The sequence below is a fragment of the Leucopleurus acutus genome (genome assembly GCF_964270905.1).
Source record: "Leucopleurus acutus genome assembly, chromosome: 15".
NCBI lineage: Eukaryota > Metazoa > Chordata > Mammalia > Artiodactyla > Delphinidae > Leucopleurus > Leucopleurus acutus.
Window position 1 is genome coordinate 66,219,927 of NC_139157.1, and position 19,334 is coordinate 66,239,260.

At 45.9% G+C, this 19,334-nt stretch overlaps 1 protein-coding gene across 2 annotated transcripts in view; it reads left to right on the plus strand.

The window, feature by feature from the left end:
* Positions 1 to 970: 970 nt before the first annotated feature.
* The window catches only part of BACH2 (BTB domain and CNC homolog 2), a 361,358-nt gene continuing 342,994 nt past the window's right edge, over positions 971 to 19,334 (plus strand). The window contains exon 1 of one of the 2 annotated variants that reach the window (XM_082855908.1): positions 971 to 1,284. The gene's annotated coding sequence lies outside the window, so the exon portion shown is untranslated. The remainder of the gene's footprint in view (positions 1,285 to 19,334) is intronic. The other variant, XM_082855909.1, reaches the window with a different exon arrangement.

The window sequence follows — 19,334 nt, forward strand, 5'->3', positions numbered from 1 at the left end:
TTGCAAATGTTTGTTCTGTCGAAGTCCTAATTACTTTCTGTAAAACCCTTACTACCATCAAGCTTTCTTCCGACAGGGCAGCCACACAATGGCCTTAAAGTGCAGCAGCAACACCCTGGCGACCTCCCGAGTGGGCGGCAGGCGGGAGGTTGGAACCCGTCAGGAGCTGAGGATTTGCAGCTGGGAGGTAGGCTTTTTAGTGAGCTTCGCGATTGCTCGCGCCCCTTCTAAAACCCTGGCGTGGGGACTTAGAGGCTCCCTCGGTGGGACAGGCCGAGGCCCTCCTGGAAAGGATTCAAACGTCAATATCAGTGTTAGGTCAGAAGCTGCTCTTCCTCGCCTCACCCCCTGCCAAGAGGGGGACCGGTCAGCTTCGAGGGGCCCGTGGAGCATCTTTTCCTGCCCCTCCTGGGAAACGCTAGACAACCCCGGAATCCCAGGTCTCGAGGTCTGGCTCCCGTTCCTGGGTCTAGTGCCCTGGGCTCTGCCGCCCCTCCCCAGGTGCCACACCAGCCCTCACCTCTCCTCCCACCCCACTAGCCCCCAGCCCTGACCTTTCAAGGCTCCTGCGAGTCGCGGGCAAGGCCGGACCGAGCCAGGCGGCCGGCGGGCCCTGAGCAAGGGGCTCTCCAGGCCGCGCGGCCGCACAAAGCGGGGAGTGCGGCGGCGGCAGCGTGAGGCGCGCCCCCTCCCGCGAGCGGGCCGAGCGCGCGCCCGCCCCCTGTCCCCCGCCCCAGCCGCCCGAGCGCCATTCGCGGAGCGGTTTACGCTAGTCGCCGGGCGTACGGCGCCCCAGCGGCCGGGGAGGTGCGCTGCCCGGCTCCCGTAAAGTTATTGTGAATGGGGAGCGGGTGACGTCAGCGCCGAATGTCAACAATGTAGCGATTGAGAGTGTGGGCGTTCCGGGGAGAGCGGGAGCCGAGCGGCCCGGAGCAAACAGCGCCGAGCAGCCGCCGCCTCAGCAGCAGCAGCAGCAGCAGCAGCAGCAGCGGCAGCAGCGACCGTGCACGCCCGGGCTGCGGTCGCAGCAGCGCTAACGCGAGCGCCCGCCGCCGCCCTAGCCACCCCGCCTGCCCACTCCCGCTGCCGCCGGGCTCTAGCTTTCTCCCCGGCCTCCCCTCGACCCTTCCCCTCCCCCTTCCCGGCACACTCGGGGGACTGGGAACGTGCTGCCATGTGATGCGCGTCCTCTTCGCGAGCTTTCGGTGACCCCCCCTCCCAGGCTGCGGACCGGGAGGACGCGGGGAAGAGGAGGCGGAAAAGGACGCAAAGTTCTCTGGCGAGGTGAGTCCCCGGCCGCGGGTCCCGGGCCCCGGCGGCGGGGCAAGTTGGCGGGGGGAGCTGACTTGCGGGGCAGGAGGGGAAGCGTGGGGAAGCGACGCGGGAAGGGAGCCGCGGCCGCCGGGCGCGCAGCCGCCCGCCGAGCGCCCTGCCCGCTTTTATGGCATTTTCTAGGAACGGTAAGGGGGTGGAAGCCGAGACGGCGGACGCGCTGCGAAGACTGTGCGCTCTCTCGCCTGGCTGTTTACGGCGGGCGAGGCGGCATTGTATTTTGCTCGCGTCGACGGGTGTTTTGGAACAGCAGGGGGAGGAGGAGCAGAGGGTAATAAGTCAGGCGTGGGGAGGGCGGGCTGGAGGGAGGCGCGCGTCCGCGCGAGCTGAAGCAGCTGTCAGACCCACGGCTCGCTCCCGGCCCCGCGAGGCCCGGGCGCCCCGGCCCCCAGCGCGCGACCGCGGTGCCAGGCCGGGCGGCCTCCTCCCTGCCCGCGGCGTCCGCGCCCGGGGCTGCTCCGCGAAGCTTTGCGCTCGGCTGTCAGTCGCCGCCGGGTAGCTGGGACCACAGCGACTGGCGGGGCATCAAAGCCCAAGTTTAGGGTCCCGGGAAGAGGCAGGCTGCTGGCTCGCGGCGCAGACCTTGGGCTGCGCGCTGGGTGGAATCACTACTACCAATGACCAGGTTATTGAAATGCGTCCCAGGGAGCTCAAGCCGAGGGGCTTGTGCCTTCAGAGAGGGAAATCTTGCACCTTCCTCCTCCAAGATTCTGCATGAAATCAAAGTGCAACACACACTCTTCTCTCCCTGCCCACACTTCAGTCTGCAAGCCCCAGAAGCTCCTTCTAGGAGAGGAGTTTATCCAGGGGACACCTCTCCACCTACCCCACGCCGAGGTGCCCTGTGGGGTCTCGCACTTTTCCTCCTCTCACTGGGTGGGTGCTCAGGAGCCGAGCGCCGATGGAGAGGGAGGCGGGCGGCGTTCCTGGGCTACCCCAGCTGCGAGAGGGGACTCGAGTGAGCATCTCAGCGACCTCGGTTTGGCCCCTCTTGCAGGAACTCGGACCGTGAGAGGAAGCCTGCAGGGCCGGGTGTACGCGTGTGAAAGGGGTCGCGCACCCCTGGCTTCGGGGGTCGTGGGCGCGCAGGGTATCCCCAGCATCCTCTCGCGTGTAGGGGAGTTTGATAACTTGGGGGAAGTTCCTGCACAACCGCTGTCCGATGGTTTTGTCTGTGGCCCGAGAAGGAGCGTCTCGCAATTTGCCTGTCCGGTCACCGTCGTCGCCGCAACCCTTGGGCCCTGGGAAACAAGAGGGACGAGGGCGCCTCACCCCCGACTGAGCGGCACACTCCCGGCTGTCGGGCGGGCGACGGGACGCGTTCCTCGGTTTTCACCTTCACTGTCTAGTGCTGCAGTGTCTGACTCCCTGTGTAAATTTCATCTGTTGAGTGTGTTTAACTAAAAAGGGTAATTACTTTAGATAAAAATCATTTCCTGCCTAGTGCGAACCTTGGCGGAGATGATGCCTAATGAGATATTTTGCTTTTGTCTGTTTAGAGTAAAATTAGAGTTGTTAACTCTGATAACGGTTTTCTCAGATCATTTAAATGTAACATGTAGGAAAGTCATGTCGAGCTGCGAAGGCTCCGGCTGACATGAAAGAAGCTGAGCGGGAAGGGCTGCCCCTCCCTCGGTGGAGAGGCTCTTTTGGTAAGGCGGCGGCGTCTTGTTTAAAATGTGAGATTGCCTCCACCCTGGTGCTCCGGCAGCTCGCAGCTCGCGAGTAAACGGCGTTTTTCCTTCTTCCAGGTAATAGTAAACGTGAGTCAAAATGACATCTTGTTAGAATTAGTCTTTAGTCTGTAAGAGAGATTGCTAAATAAGTGTTGCACTCAAACTGCTCCCGTGAAAGGTCTGTCAGCATTTCCATTATAAATTCAGGTTTTCAGGAGTTTATCATTTCACCCCAAAACTTTGAGTGGCTGAAATGTTTCTCCCTCCTAGTGTTCTGCCTTAAAACATGCATTGATTGTCCACTTCCATCCTATTTGCTGTTCCTGAAACTTGAATATCATTCAAATGGGGGTCCCAGAAATGGAAAACACACCATGGAATAAAGTACTTTTGTTAGAACATACTTTATTTGTGCTGAATAATATTTTCATTTTGCATTTTGGAAGACATTACGTTTGCCACTTGGTAATCATAAATGTGTTCATTCTTTTGGTGTCCGTCAGTTCTGCAGGTGGATTGAAATGTCAGTTCGTGTTGTATATGCCAGGATTACGTGGAAGAACATTCTCCTCATATATGTGTGTGTCTGAGCTCATAGCTAAATTATATGCATGCCTGTTAGCTACCTGTCAGTTCTTTGTATGTTGCATGTGAGGATCTTCCATAGAGGAGAAGAGGTAAGGCAGAAAGGGAGGGAGGGAGTCAGGGACACCCGCACTCCGCAAGTCACTTTTCAGTATTATCAGTGCCTGGAAGAGAGCCACTCTTTTGAGGTATGCCTTTGACTCAGTGCCCTCAGGCAGGTCCCTTCCAGTCACTCACCTCTGGCTGCAGTGTGAGGGGCTTAATTATTTGCAAACTACTCTGACATCCCTGGATGAAAGGCACTGCATAAATGCAAAGTATTGTTCTGATATGGAATTTAATGATCGATTACAGTTCATCAGGAAAATGCACTTTGCAGTGGTAGTCAGAAACGTTTCCACCTGATGGAGGGTAACGGTAACTGCCTAAAAGTAGGTTCAGATTACAGATGAGACAATTAACTCTAGCCATGTGCTCTTCAATTTGTTGCAATTCATTTTGTGATCAAAGTGAGTCGCAGAGAGCCAGATGGTCAGGTTCACGTTCACAGCTCTCCTAGGCCAGTGCTTCACTTCTGAGCCCACTGTCTGCACAGCCAATGGAGACTTACTCATTAGCGCTTGTGAGCTGTTCCTCAGAATTTGTGATCGAGGCTCCTGTGATGCCAACAAAAGGGCTCAGGCCAATCTGTATTGTTGGGAGCGGTTTAATTTTACTTGGATTAACTCATGCCTAGTGTCTCTGGTATGGATCCAGCCTTAACAAGGGAGGAGAGAGATCCTAGTGGCTGTCTAGCTCAGCAGGGCTGGGCTCCACCGCTCTACTTTCTGTATACCTCAGATTTCAGGGGGTACGTTGTCTGGCTTCTTGTAAATGTTGGCTTATACTCAGTTAAATAAATACCCTCCCTGTCTGGCTGAGCAGCAGGGCCAGTTTCGTGGGCATGTGACCTGCACTGTTGCACAGGGCCCCTTCCCCCTCTCAGAAGGACCTCACACGTGGTTAATCTTCTGCTGTTGTCTTCTTGAGAGCCTTAATAATCCTCGAACATGGGGCCCTTCATTTTCATTTCTCGCTGGTCTCCGTGAGGAGGGGGCACGACGTGGAGTGGCAGGCAACCACTACTGTGTCTCAGTTCCTTGTCGTCGACTGTTGCCAGGCAGGAATGGGTGGGAATACTGGCTTTGTGTTGCCACATCTTCTGATTTTTCCGAGGGAAGCTGGATATCAGGGGTTTTAATGTGGAATCCCCTAATTTTTAAATATTCACTCAAACATTTTCTAAACACTGGGTGGGAACACTGAAAGCTCCAGAGCTGGCCTGCAGGCTCCCTGGCTCCCGCTGCTGAGTGAGCTAAAACATCTTATTGTTTAATATTTCTGTATTTGGTGATTTTCTAAAGGCCTGGCACGTAGGAAGACAGTTTGTGAATCTCCACCAAGTGAATGGTTAACAGCGGTCAGGAAAATTGAAAAATGCAAGAAAAACAGAACTCTAAATCAAATGAAATCAACACTGAGTCCCACTCAGGGATCGATAGCTTGCTTTTTAACAGAGGATACAACGTGAAAGTCCAAATAATTAATATCGAGGGCACCTTATAATCCTCTGCAGGTAAATAATCCATTGCTTTTGGGTCACCTGCCGTCTCTGTAGTTGTTATTGACCACATGGTGTAACATGCCTGTTTAACGCCTAAGGACTCCTCCATGAGAATTTGACATTTGCGAACACCCACTAAAACAATAGCGGTGATTTCTTGAATGTTCACCACGTGCCAGAAACAGTGCTAACTGCTTTCCCTGCACATAATCTTGATAACTCTTCAAGGCAACCCTATGAAGCAGGCATTGTGCCCATTCTACAGAAGAGGAAGGTTCTCGTTGGAAAGAATTTCATCAGAATGCAGTGTGTGTTGTCCTGACCGTCTAAAGGTTATTTCCCTGTCCTATATACACAATCCAGCCCTGAGTCAATGACTGGGCGTGGGGTAGGGGTCATAGCATACAGAGAACCCAGTTCTTACCCTAACGTACAAGGAACAGGGAATGATGCAATATGCAACGTATCTGTCAAAACCTGCGATTCAGACGGCAAACGCTGCATCTGCTTCCCCGTCTCCTCCTTTCCTTTTCGGGATGTTGAAGAGGCTCCAGTGACATATGACCCTATCAGAGGCACTAGCAGTTCAGAAGTCAGGGCTGCTTGCAAAAACTGGCATTACTCTGGAAAAGAAAATAAGAAGCTTCTGGCAGAGCTGAAGCCGAGTTAGGGAAAGCAGCACGAAGGCCTTGGGAATGACAGAAAATCACTCCTGTATTGTCGATGACAGCGTATAACCCATGCCTATTCCATTTTTAAATTTTATGTAAATATTTACAAATTGTTCAAGTCCAAACTGAAACCTGCTGTGAATTAAACATTTTGTAAACTCAGATTGCCCAGAATGTTACTCATCTTTTTTGGTCTGGGATGATATTTAATAGAAAAGTGGTTCTTTCTTTGTCAATTCGAGGTTTTTACTTTTTTTCCCCTTTTCTTTTTTTCTTTTCGTTAATTTCAAATGTCAGTTTCCCTAAAACTGAAACTTACTCTTACCATCAGTATGCTACTCAGCTTCCCTAAAGGTGGAAGTCTCCTTAAAACCACCAGGATGTCCTTTTCAAGGACCCTTTCTTTTCTAAAGAATATGGAAATTGAACCTTGTCCTACTAATGGCACTACTTCAAAAATCAGGCAGGAATGTTGCCTTTGTTTTTCCTTGAGCTATTTTTTTCCAAAATAATAAATCTCCCCAATCTGAAAGCATTTCACGTGCTTGTTCATTCTGGTCATTGGAATTACAGCCAAAATGTCTCTCAGTCTTCCCCAGTGACCTCATAATCACCACTTCTCCAGCATATTCCCCTGGTTAACTTCTCTTTTGTTCCTCAGCCTGATAATAAATTGGCCTTTGGTTCTGAGATGTGTCATTTGCTTCCCTGACCTCTTGGTTCCTCTCCTGGTGGCAGTAGGACACGGCGCTGATGCCCCTGCAGGCGGCTGCCTCGTCGCCGGTTCCCTCTCCTGCTTGTGTCAGCTTTCATCTTCTCCCTTCCCAAGCGTTTAAATCCTCCCCTTTGCAGTCCTCCCATACTTCTCGTGATTATCTCCATTTGTTTCTGAGCCTGCAGCTGGCATGTGGACAAACTCCAGGTTAGTCGCAGAGGAAAACTTTTTGAGTTTCCAAGTCTGTTGTCAAGGTTAGTCTTGAGCCATCCTTTTGTCTCTCCCCTGCGATTGCTTCAGGAGTTTCCTCCGGACTCTTCACAAGTCTACTCCATAGAAGGCTTAGCTTGGACTTTCACTTTGGAGTTTAGAGCTGGGAGAGCCCAGCGTGTTTACTCCCGTTCTTTTAAGTAGAGAAACAAAGTGAAGGTGCCGCTCAGGAAGTTTGCTTCGTCTCGTAGTACCAACAGATTATCGGCAGGTTTTATTTTCCTGTATTCTCCTGAGCGACAGGAGCTCATGGATGCCATAAAATGGGCCGAGTGTCCAGAAATGCCATCCTTTAGAGGCAAGTGCCTCATTCATTCACTAAACAAACGTATACTGAGTATCTTTTACGTGGCAGGCGCAGTGCTAGGTGATCATGGTGCTAGCGGAGAGCAAAGTCAGTCCTGGCCCTGCCCCCATGAAGCACCCCATCTGGTAGGAGGGATGGCATTTATCAGACAGCCACAGATAACTTATTGCAAGTTCTGTGAAGGAAAGCTATTTTATGCACTGGAGGATGTACTGGGGAATGTGACCTGGTTGGGAGGTTGGAGCTGTCCTCCTCGAGGAATTGTGGAGTGAGCTACCATTAGGGCCTGTCTGAAACTGGAGGCTAGCTCTCCCCAGCCTATTAATTTACTCCTGTCTGTGGCCCTTTGGAGTATTGCATAAACCATGCTATAACCCGTGGAGTCATTTTGGCAAATAATTGTTCCTGTATACAGAGTCCAGAATTGATTTATTTACCTGTGTCTTTAGAACCTGATAAAAACAGAACTGTTAATTGCCAAGCATACTGTTCGCTTCTATACTTGGAAAAAAATGCAAGTTAGCATTCTTATTTTGGACATATTGAGGGTCGTTTTGACAATATTTGAATGATTAGAAGCTACACAGCCATGCCCTCCCAGTTGGCTGATGTGTGTGGGCCCCGGGCAAGGGTCTCTAGTGAAAATGTGAGTCCAGCTTATCGGAAGCCCCTGCCCACCCGAGAGTGGGAGGGTCTCCAGCCTCTGCAGACCGAGGATGATTATATAGACCATTCTTAGCACAATTTAGGAGTGCGGACAGTGTCTATTTAAAACAAATTGACTTTAGTGTATGCTAAAACTCCTCTATTTTCTTTTTCTCTGATGGTAGCTAACCTGTGTTGGGAGCCTCCTATGTGTGTTACTGATATTAACTCATTTAATCCATATAACCACCTAGAGGCAGGTGTGACCATTAGAAGGTGAGGCACAGATGTCATCCAGCTAATGAGTAGCTGAGCTGGGATTGGACACTAGGTGTCTGATGCTAGAACTTGTTCTCTTAACCACTGTGCTATTCTGCACGCCCTTTTCCTTTTTGCCCTCTACCAGGTCTCAGAAGTGGAAATATAGGCCATCTCACTCTGAAATACTGGATATTTTATTGACATCTATCTGAAAGATAAAATTGAAAAATAATTTCTCAGTGAACCTGAGTGAATGTATCTGTTGTCTTTCATCTGACTCACTTTCTAAGAATTGCATTCCTCACTTCTAAGTGTCCATCTGGGGATCAGAGCATGGAAGTGATGACGTGTAAAGACAAAGGAAGAACTAGACACAAAACATGAATCCCATGACTCTGGTCCCAGGGTTTTCCTGTAACTCATGCTCCTACCCTCTTGTTATGTGAATAATTTGTTTATAGCTTTCTTTCTTCCTTCCTTCCTTCCTTCCTTCCCTCCTTCCTTCCTTCCTTCCTCCCTCCCTCCCTTCCTTCCTCCCTCCCTCCCTTCCTTCCTTCCTTTCTTTTTGGATGAGAAAGGAAAAGGTGTAGGACACCATTCCTATAATAGGTAGATTATTCTACTGAGGAGGAAGAATTTCATTCAGAACCAATTCCATTAGGGTTCCTAATTAGAAATATTAGCTGCTAGTAACAGATAAAAGCAGGTAACCTTTGCTCTCATTCTAGTCAATTTCAGGAAGAGATTATCTTGCCAGATTAGCATGTTGCAACCTTCAACAGGAGATTTGAATGGTTTTAAAGGACTCCGCTAGGCAGCTGGTTTGGCAGTGACCCTGAGTACCCCGGGTTTGCAGGGTCACTGTTTAGAACGCTGACTCAGCTCTGTCCTGGGCTGGACGTCCAAGTTGTCATCTTTAGTCAAGCGGCATTATCCTTGGAGCTGCTGGAACATGAAGCAGGCGCTTGAAGCTTAATTTGGGAAATGATCAAGCGTATGAATGTACTGTGCTTATTTTTCAGTATTTAGTTCAAATTTTGGAGATGGCTAAATGGGGAGATGCTTAGTGTGTCACTGTTGGAGGTTTTAAGTGATTAAAAAAATCAAGCAGATGAGTGCATAAAGATTTCTATGCAAACAATGATGAGCTTAAATTAAAGCTGCTGATTTAGTATGAGAATTACTTGCATTGATTTGTAGAACATCTATATAGGTTCAAGCTTCCATATTATGCAAATGAATGAGCCCTGAAGAGTCAAACTGTGAAAAAAAAATTAACTATAAAAGACATTATTACCCATTCAGCAAGAGGAAAATGTAGACATACTTAGCATTAACCCTTACTTTTCACATATCTCCTTGGGAAGATCTGCATCAGGGTGACGGTCCTTGCTGCAATCGTAAAGAAGCCAGCAAGGCTCACTCTCAGTTCTCCCAGTGGCCGCTTTCTGCCCTGACTTCTTCTGTGCTTTGCTGCCTTTAGGCCACCCAATGTCCTTAACCAGTCCCCTCCTTCCCTTGCAAAACCAATCTCAGAAAAGGATTTTTATGAAAACCATATTACTGGGGTATAAATAACTGAGCATACCTAGTGCATTAATTCTTTCTGAAGCATCAGCTTATTAATAGGAGACAAAGCCAAAGAAGTAAAACCCTAGAGATGGGACTAGTAGAATTTCATACACTGGTAGTACCCTAGTGATGGGAGGGAATTTCTGAGTGAAGAGAGAGCTCTTTATAAACCCAACCCTGGAGACAGAGAATATAGACAAGCAGATTAGAGCATATAAACCACTGTAATATTGAAAATACGAAGGGCAAACCTAAGTGTCCATTGACAGATGAATGGATAAAGAAGATGTGGCACATATATACAATGGAATATTACTCAGCCATAAGCAGAAACGAAATTGAGTTATTTGTAGTGAGGTGGATGGACCTAGAGTCTGTCATACAGAGTGAAGTAAGTCAGAAAGAGAAAAACAAATACCGTATGCTAACACACACACACACACACACATATATATATATAGAATCTAAAAAAAAAAATTAAAAAAAAAAGGTTTTGAAGAACATAGGGGCCTGTCAGGAATAAAGACACAGACATAGAGAATGGACTTGAGGACACGGGGAGGAGGAAGGGTAAGCTAGGATGAAGTGAGAGAGTGGCATGGACATATACCCACTACCAAATGTAAAATAGATAGCTAGTGGGAAACAGCTGCATTGCACAGGGAGATCAGCTCGGTGCTCTGTGACCACCTAGAGGGGTGGGATAGGGAGGGTGGGAGGGAGACGCAAGAGGGAGGAGATGTGGGGATATATGTATACATATGGCTGATTCACTTTGTTATGCAGCAGAAACTAACACACCACTGTAAAGCAATTATACTCCAATAAAGATGTTAAAAAATATAGAAGGGCAGATAATTTTTAATGTGATAATATGTTTGTCAGCGAGCATCACCTTTCTCTTGCCAGATACTTGATCTGATCGCATAAACCTGGGTAATGAGATGGTATGTTATTTGACATTTAAACGGAGCTTCAGGGGAAAACCACTTGGTCTATGATTAGGAATTTTTGTCAGTTAGTCAGTAGCAGCATACCCGAAATAGTCTATTATCCTTAAATGTTGAATTTTAAAAGAAAAAAAAAGCAATGGATTTCACTCATCTGCCTCCCCAGCCCACAGTTTTATTATAAAAATTGAGTTAAGTCTATTTCAAAATTGGCATGCCCCGTGCGTTTATTAGCACGGTTGGTGGTGACATCTGGACATTTGGAGAAATTGATTGATTAATGAAGCCATGCTTCTTTTAGCTAGAAGTGTTTCAGGTTGAATACCCAGCTGTGAAGAGTCTGAACTGCCCTCCATTCTACCCCTCCCCGACGCAGACGCCTCCAGCAACCATGCTATGTTGAGTTGATGGCGCCATCTAGCGCCAGTCTGTGGAAATGTCCTGCTGGACTCTCACCTTTCATTCTTCTTTTGAGGTCGGATCTCTGAGCAGCTGGGTGACGAGTTCCGCCCCTTCTCTTGGAGTACACTGTCTAGTGGAGCGCCTCTCCCTAATTCCTACTTTCCTCTGCCTTCTGTTTAGTTATGCCTCTGTGCCTTCCTCTCTCCCTGACTCCATTGCTTTCTGTTCCCCTCTCCCTGGTATCCCCTCTTTGTAGCCCTTCTTCCTTTCTTTTTTTTTTTCTTCCAACTCTTGATCAACTTTTTGGAGCATACAAAACAAACAGTACTCACAACTGTAAAGATTTTTCTAATGGTATGTTATGCCAAAGTAAGAGAACGTCATGCATTTTAAAGTGAAATTAACCATGTAAATCATGCTTAGAGAACCAGGGTGAAACTAAACAGAGTCCAAAAGTCTCATCTAGAAGACTGTCCGCCATCTTCCTCTAATTAGACGTTTCCTCAAACAGTCAATCAAGAATTTTTAATTGGCTTTGGAAGAACTACTGTTGTAGTATTATTTTCTCTTTTTAAACTATAAATGTAACCTCTCACTCATATTTTAAATTTGAGACAGCCTTCATGGAATATTCTGAACATAGCGTTGTTTCTGTGGGAAAATGTGTCCCGAGTTCCAGACAAGCCATTTTCCTCTTAGATTTTTGGCTCTGGTGTTAAATGAGAGAAGGGAGATGAAAGATGTATAGGACTCAGTCTGAGATGTGATTACACCAGAACATTTGTGGGATCTGAGTTTGTGTTCAGGTTTAAGCTCCCACATCAAACAATAAATTTTAAGTTTCCACTTATGTTAAGCCTCTCGATATTGTGGGTTTGAAAGTAAGTCCCCTCTGAAAAACAGGAACTGTGCTTGTCTGTTACCAGTTTTTGTGGTCGATAGGGTAACTATTTTGATTTTTTTCAGAAGGGAGGAAAAGCAGTTAAATCCAGTTAAAATTAAAACCGGTTAAAATTAACTGGCTCGTGAGATTTGAACGCAGCTGTTCCACACATCACAACACGGAGAGTGAGTTGTTTATTACCAGTCTTCATTATTATTAGTTGTGACTACTATTTTTGAGTGGCGGCATAGATTGTGTCTATTTGGGGTTTAACCTTGGAAAATAGGAACTGCGAGGGGAGAGAGGTTCCTGTTGGCTGATTTGCATGTACCTTGTTTTTGTTTTGGCCGGGTAGGTGTGTGCACCTTCTGCCTGCGCCAGTCATTCAGCATGTCAGCAGTTTCCTACGAGCAGCGAGTGCTGACTCATGCAGCTGTTACAGCCCTCAGCTGGCCCCTCTGTAATCTGCCCACAGCACCAGCGCTGCCTTGGAGAGCACCTCAGCCATTTAGCTGCTGGGAGGCTATTTTCAGATCTGTGGTCACTGCCGACCTCGGTTCCCAGGTAGAAAACTGGGCATATTTCTGCCTTGGCCGAGACTGCATAAGCATCACAGCATTTCTGGGAAGCCCCCAAGAAAACCGATTTTTACTTCCTTTTAATTTTTCTGGGACTCTTCTGGGGCCAGGGGAAGGGGGATGAGAGTAAAGGGAAGGGACTATGCTGTTATTTCCTCCGAAGCACCAGAAGGAACCTTCCTGAACCATTAACTTAGGCTTTCCTGGTGTAACCTGGACCTGACCCACTTCTCCCTGCACGAGTAAGGAACGTGTGCCCGGAGCAGGGCAGCGGGCAGGGGGGTGCTCAGCGGCCAGCCCCACTTTGTTTTGTGTGGTTCAAGTCCTTAAGTAATGACAGATTTTGTTTATATCTGTTGCATGTTATTAAGGTTAAAAAAAACAAAACCCCAAACCCCAAACCTGACCTTGGGTCATTTTAAAGCTGGCATGTGTTTTCAGAAATGGTTTCGTTGTTTGTTTTTGGAGTTCAGTTCTGCTTATTTTCATCGGAAAGTGAAAATGTTACTTTTTTGAGGTTTATAAATAAACTTCCTTTTGCAGATACAAGTTGATCAGAGCATCCTAAGCTATCTTGAGAAGAATGATTAAAGTGAGATCAGCTGGGGAAAGGAACGCTTTGCACTCCCTTGTGGAGTTCGCCTCCTTTTTTTTTTTTTTTTTTTTTTGGGCTTCAGTAAGCATGCTGAAGCTGCTTTGACCAGTAATAAAGAAAAAGCTAAGCCACAGTGACTGTGTGTAACATGATGTTGATGGAAGTTCTTGGTTTCCGCCGATACAAATGACTCATCAGTATCAATAGAATTGTGACTTCTAATAATAACACAGTGCAAGACCTTCAAAACATGTGGTTTTAGCCCTAGGTGTTAGTGAAAGGTTGGAAAATATTAGTTTGAGCTTTTTTTTTTCCTGATCTCTTGATTTCACCCAAGTATAAAGTTGTTTTTTGTAGGTGTGACGATCACACTATTGTTTTTTCATCTTACTGTTTTTAGTTTCGTTATGACCAAGTCGCCAAACTCAGATCATTTCATCGTTTAGAAATCTGTGCAGTAAGCATCTCCTGTCGGGGCTGTGTTTTGAGGGAAATGTGGCTGAAAAGCAAATCCTCCCTGAACAGAGAAAGGAAAAAACTGGTCCAGACTCTGGTCCGCCAAGCTGCCCGCCTCCTACACAGCGTCTATTGTGGTGGGCTGTGGGACCGCTGACTAGACTATTGCCATGTGAGTCAGTGTCAGAGGATTCCAAGAGGAAGGGTCACAGAAAATGCGAGTCAGAGGAAACAGCCGAGTGGAGAAGGAACAGTTATCACAGGAAGGAGCGTGCTACCCCGTTTCCACGGCTGCAGGGCTGCCCAGAGACCCTTGCGCATCACAGGGAATTTAGGTGTGTGCTTGTATGTTGCAGCTTGTCTATCTACTCGCATCTCTGTGTGGGAGCATTCTTGTTTTGTTGTTTTGTTTTGGTTTGTTTTGCCTGCAGTTTGGTCAGACCAACAGCGATCACTCTCTTAGCTCTGTACTGCAGAGGTCTTACCCAAGAGCCTTTCCTTTTTACATGCTGTAGTGAAAGCAACTGAATTTCCAGACTATGAGACCAGCATCTGCATTTACATTTATAGTTATTTTCATTCTAAACACTTCATCTTTAGAAATGTTCCATCCCTTGTCTCCTAGCTACTAGAGCCAGTGGCCTTTGTGCCTTGCTTGCTACATCAGCCTTGATCTGGGATATAAATGCTTTATAAAGAGAAGTGCAAAATAAGAACGTTATTCGTTGAAATTTTGTGTCGGTCTTGCCTCTTTCACACTTCCTTTCAGATGGATCTTTTTGTTGTTGCTTCCTGCCATCTTCTCAGCATTTTTGATTTTTAATACTTATACTTCCCTGTTACTCTTTTTACCCTGGTGTCTTGCTACCTGGTAGAGTTTCCTTTCTGGGCCTCTAGTTCTTTCTCTCTCTTGGCAAGTTTTGCATTTCTTTCTCTGTGTGAACACTCACGTCTTCTCATTTGCTCTCGTAGATTCTTTTTGCTCCTGCCTACATGCCCACACCCTTTCTCACATCGTTCTTGGACAGACCCAGGCGTGTTGCACACATATGCATGCACTCTATACATATATGTAACACCCATGTGAACACACGTGCACCGACATGGTTCCCCTCCCTGACCCTGGCCTCTTGCTCATGGAGGCCCTGCAGTGGCCTCGGGTCCTCGTGTTGCCATCCCTGCCCGCAGCTGGTTTCTGAGAGGGGTCTTTCAGGCGAGAAGAAAATTGGAAGGGGAGCCTGAACTGGCTTCCCACCTGTGTCTAAGAATGCATCCTGGGAAGGAGGCTGGATTCTGAGGAAGCAGGAAAAAACCCAAGGGAGGCCCCAGCTTCGGAAGCCAGGGAGGAAGTAGGCCTGGACTCAGGGAAATCTGCAAAGGACGACAAGACGTTGAGATGGCTCTGCCACCAGCCTGGAGTTGGAGAATCCCCACGGGGTCAGAAATGCATCAGGATGGGGTGGGGTGACTGGGGAGACTTAGGGTGGGTAGGACGCTCAGAACTCAGGGTGTGAAAGAGGATAGGGATCTTCGAATTGCCTTCTTGCTGTTAAAATGCTCATACAGCCTGGTAGGTCTGGGGGAATGGGAAGGAGATCCCGGGGGACACACAGTCTTCCCTTGTGGCCTTGAGCTGTCTCCTGCCCCCATCAGAGAGGCCTTCCCTGACCCTGTGGAGTGGGGGGAGCCATCCTCTTCCCCAGGCACCCCAAGCCCACTCCTCTCCTTCCTTTTCTCCATAGCTTTTATCACCCTCTGGCCTTCTGTATGTATTGCTTGCTTGTCCACCTGTCTCCCTCACTATGAAATCAGCTCCGGGACTCAGGGGCCCTTGTCTCCTTTGGTCACTGTGGAAGTCCAAGGGCCTGGAAAAGTGTCTGGCCCTAAGGGGCTGCTCATTAAACACGTATTTGTTGAATGAATGAATGGACTTACTGACTGTCCCTGAAAAATCACCTGTGGCTTCTTGCCCACTGAACACGTCCAGAGTCCTCAGCAGAGCCTTATAACCTGTTCCCATGCTACCATTTCAGATATATTTTTCATCAATGTTTTCTTCTCACTCAACTCGTGTTAAATATCTTTCGAACTGATTTATGTTTTTATTTTGTGCCGTTTCCTGATATGTTGGCTCTGAAGTTCTCTTAATTTGTCCTAAACTTTCTTCTTGCACAAGTCAAGAATTACTTACCGAGGGGCTTGCTCTTTGCAGCGAAGCGAACTCTGTGAGACCCAGGATGTGGTGTGTGAAATACAGTCCCAGTCTGTAGGGAAGTTACGTTTCATCTTGGAGGTGACATGTATAAGCATGAAGCATTTGAAGTACAGTGCGCGGCAGGATGTGATCAAGGGCCAGGATGAATAGTAGAGGTAAGTGTGGTAGGTGTTGGGGAGAAAAGAGAAGGTTGGACGACAGGAAAGCCTTCAAAGGAGGAGTTGGATCTGTATATGTCCTCGAAATCTTGTGGGATTTGCTGAAATGATCCAGATTCCCAAGTTGATATCCTTCGAGATTTTATAGATGTCAGGTTCATCAGCTCTATTGTTCCATATCAGTCATTGTCAGTATACTGTCCTTTTCTTGACCACTCCCCAATTAGACCTTCTTAAGATATAATTAATGAAGAGCTATGAAGGATTCTAAGTGCAGCCCTAGGAAATTCTTCTATAATAGAACAAAAAGTTTAAAATGTGTGAGGAGGCCTTCACTTCTGTTGTTTGAAAAAATTGTGAATAGAACTTCCGTTCATTAAACCATGAAGAGTGAGAAAACAAGCCCAAAGTGATTGATTGATATTTGTGGGACATTTATGGTACTGGTCCAACATATGTAAAGAACACATGAATCAATAAGAAAAAGCCAGACAACCCAATAGAAAAATGATGCTGTACATTCATATGCTTAAACAAGCACGTCACAAAAAAAACCCAGACAGCTAGTTTAATAATCAAACGTATGCAAGTTAAAATCGTAGTAATATACCATACCCTCTGGATTAGCAGACATTTACATATCTGACATACCATGCGTTGGTAAGGATGTGGAGGAATGGGAGTTCTTATAGATAGTTGGTAGAAGTATAACTTGATACAATTACATTGGAAAACAGTTTCTTACCTAACCAGGTTCAACCTGTTACTAACTTACAATCTAGCAATCTTACTCCTAGATATACATTTAGGAAGATGTCTGAACTCATGTGCTTCAAGAAACACTGACAAGAATGTCCAAAGAAACATTGTTTATAAGAGCAAAAATTGGAAACAACCCAAATACTCATCAACATCATATTGAATCAACTGGGGTTGCTGCACTGGGATACTATTTGGCCATGAAAAAAAAGAGCCAATAACACCACATACAGGAGGGTGTGGAGACGTGCTGAAGAGCAAGGATTCTGCCTGGGTTCAGAATCCAGGTCTGCCACTTACTTTGTGACCTTGGGCAAGTTTCTTAACCTCACAGCAAGTCAGTTTCCTCATCTGTATGCTGGGGAAAATGATAGTGTCTACCTGATAGTGTTGTTAGGAAGATTAAATGAGTTAATATTTTTGACATGCTTAGGAGAATGACTGGCATGTAGCAAGTTCTCTGTAAGTGTCTGTTAAACAAAAATGCATGAACCAACATGGATGAATCTTAAAAACATAATGTCCAGTGAAAGAAGCAAGACACAGAAGAATATGTACAGAATGATTCCGTTTATGTAAAGTTCAGAAGCATGCAAAACTAAGTAGATTGTTTAAGGATGTATATATAGATGTTAAAACTATAAAGAAAATTAAGGGAATGATTGCCACCCAAAAAGATCAGTGTAGTGGTTACCTCTAGAGGTGATGGAGTGGGATAGGGTGGGGAAGGAACTCTTTGGGGGCTTCCAAGGTCCTCAAAATGTTTTATTTTCCAGCCTGAAAAGTGGTCCCAATGATGTGCTTTTTTATAATAATTTTTTTAACAGTGTGTGGGTTTTTTGCATATGTGTATACGTATTACATAGTAGATAATAAATTTGAAATGGATTTTGTGAGTTGTTATTTTCTGAAAATATTTCTCATTTGATTTGTTATTTTTAAATTACCTCAGAAAATGCCAAGCCCAAAGTAGCAAGATGACATTTAACAGGAATAAATGTAAATTCCTACATTTGGGTTAAAAAAAAATAACCTATTCAAGAACAGAATTTGCACACCTGCTTGGTACCAGTTTCTCTACAAGATTGTGAGCTGCCAGTGCAGTGTGGTCTTTGGTGCTGACAGAAGGTGAGACTTGCATAGAGTCAGGTTAGGTGAACCGTGGCATTCAGATGGGGCCATGCAGGGGTCCTGCTCAACTGTTCCCAGGCCTGGCTGTCCCATGTACGGAGTACTGTGCCCCGTCCCAAGGGACTATTTTAAGGCAGATGTTGACCATGGAGGGAGCATCCTCTGTGATCAGGATGTTTTAGGGATCTGGAAACTGATCACTTCTAAGAGTAGCCAAGGAAGTGGGGAAGTTTACCTTGCAAAAAAGGAGATGTAGGGAGAGAAAGGGTGTCTCTCTTCCATCATTAGAAGAGGAAGCCAACTTTCTTTGTTGCTCCACAAGTCAGATCCCTGCAGTGTCTACTGGTGTAGGCAGTTTTCAGGTCCTGGTGGCTGGAGATGCGCAAGCAAAAGCTGTGGGGTCTCCTTTAGGCTTGACTGGAGCCTCGGTACCCGATGTGTGGTTCCTGGACCAGCATCATCGGCGTCACCCAGAGCTTGTTAGAATGCAGAATCTCAGGCCCCCTCCACATCTCTAGACTCACAGTCAGCATCTTATCAGAATCTCTCCGGGGACTCACTTACACATTAAAGTTTGAGAGGCACTGGGCTCATTGTTTCTAAGGTCCTTCTTCATAATTCTTAAGATTCAGTGATTTTATTTAGTAAACTGTAAACTCAACTGAAAATTACCAGTTCATAGGTGACATTATCAATTTAAAACGCCTGACTATAGTTAATAATACCGTATTCTATATTTGAAAGTTACTAAGAGAGTAGATTTTAAAACTACTTGTTGTAAGATAAAGTAAATTTGTAATTATGTGTGGTGAAGGATGTTAACTGGACTTACTTGGGTGATCGTTTCACAAAATATTGTCACTGTGTTGTAGACCTGAAACAAATGTAATGTTATGTGTCAATTATATCTCAATTTTTAAAAAGTAAAAAAAAAAAATCTTAGTGTGTTATGTATACATAAAGCAAAACAAATTTTTGTTGCTGAATTCGTTTGAAATTGATTTGTCCATTTTTCCCCTAAAGTCAAAGTTAGCTTGCTTATGTACTGGGGCAGCTTATAGCAATTAAAACGTAATATAATAGTGATTTTTTTCTTTTTAATATATAGGATGAGATTCTTATTTTAAAATTATGTTAATTTCTTCAATTGTTTTTTCTTCTGTATTCTTTAAAATTTCCAGAGTGGATTAAGCTTTTGAGTACCTGTTAAGAATACTCAAAAGAGACATTTAAATAATAAAAGCATCTCATAATAGATTGATTTTATATTTAGCCTTTTCTTTTTTTTTGCTTGTACATATTCCATATTTTGACCTTATAGGAACCTTTGAAGTCTGAGTATTTTACAGTGATTCTCCACAGTGCCCCTTATCTTTTAGATTCTAGATCTGATATCAGGCAAGTAAAATAGTTTTACCTTTTCCCCCTCAAAAGACCATGACTAATTTAAGCTCATCTCTTTTTTTCCTTAAAGATTTTGCTATTCATCCTTTTAACTGATGAAGTTCAGGTGGAACCCATGATTCATTTCATCCTTTTCCCTTTATGTAATTAGTCATTTATTCTTTTG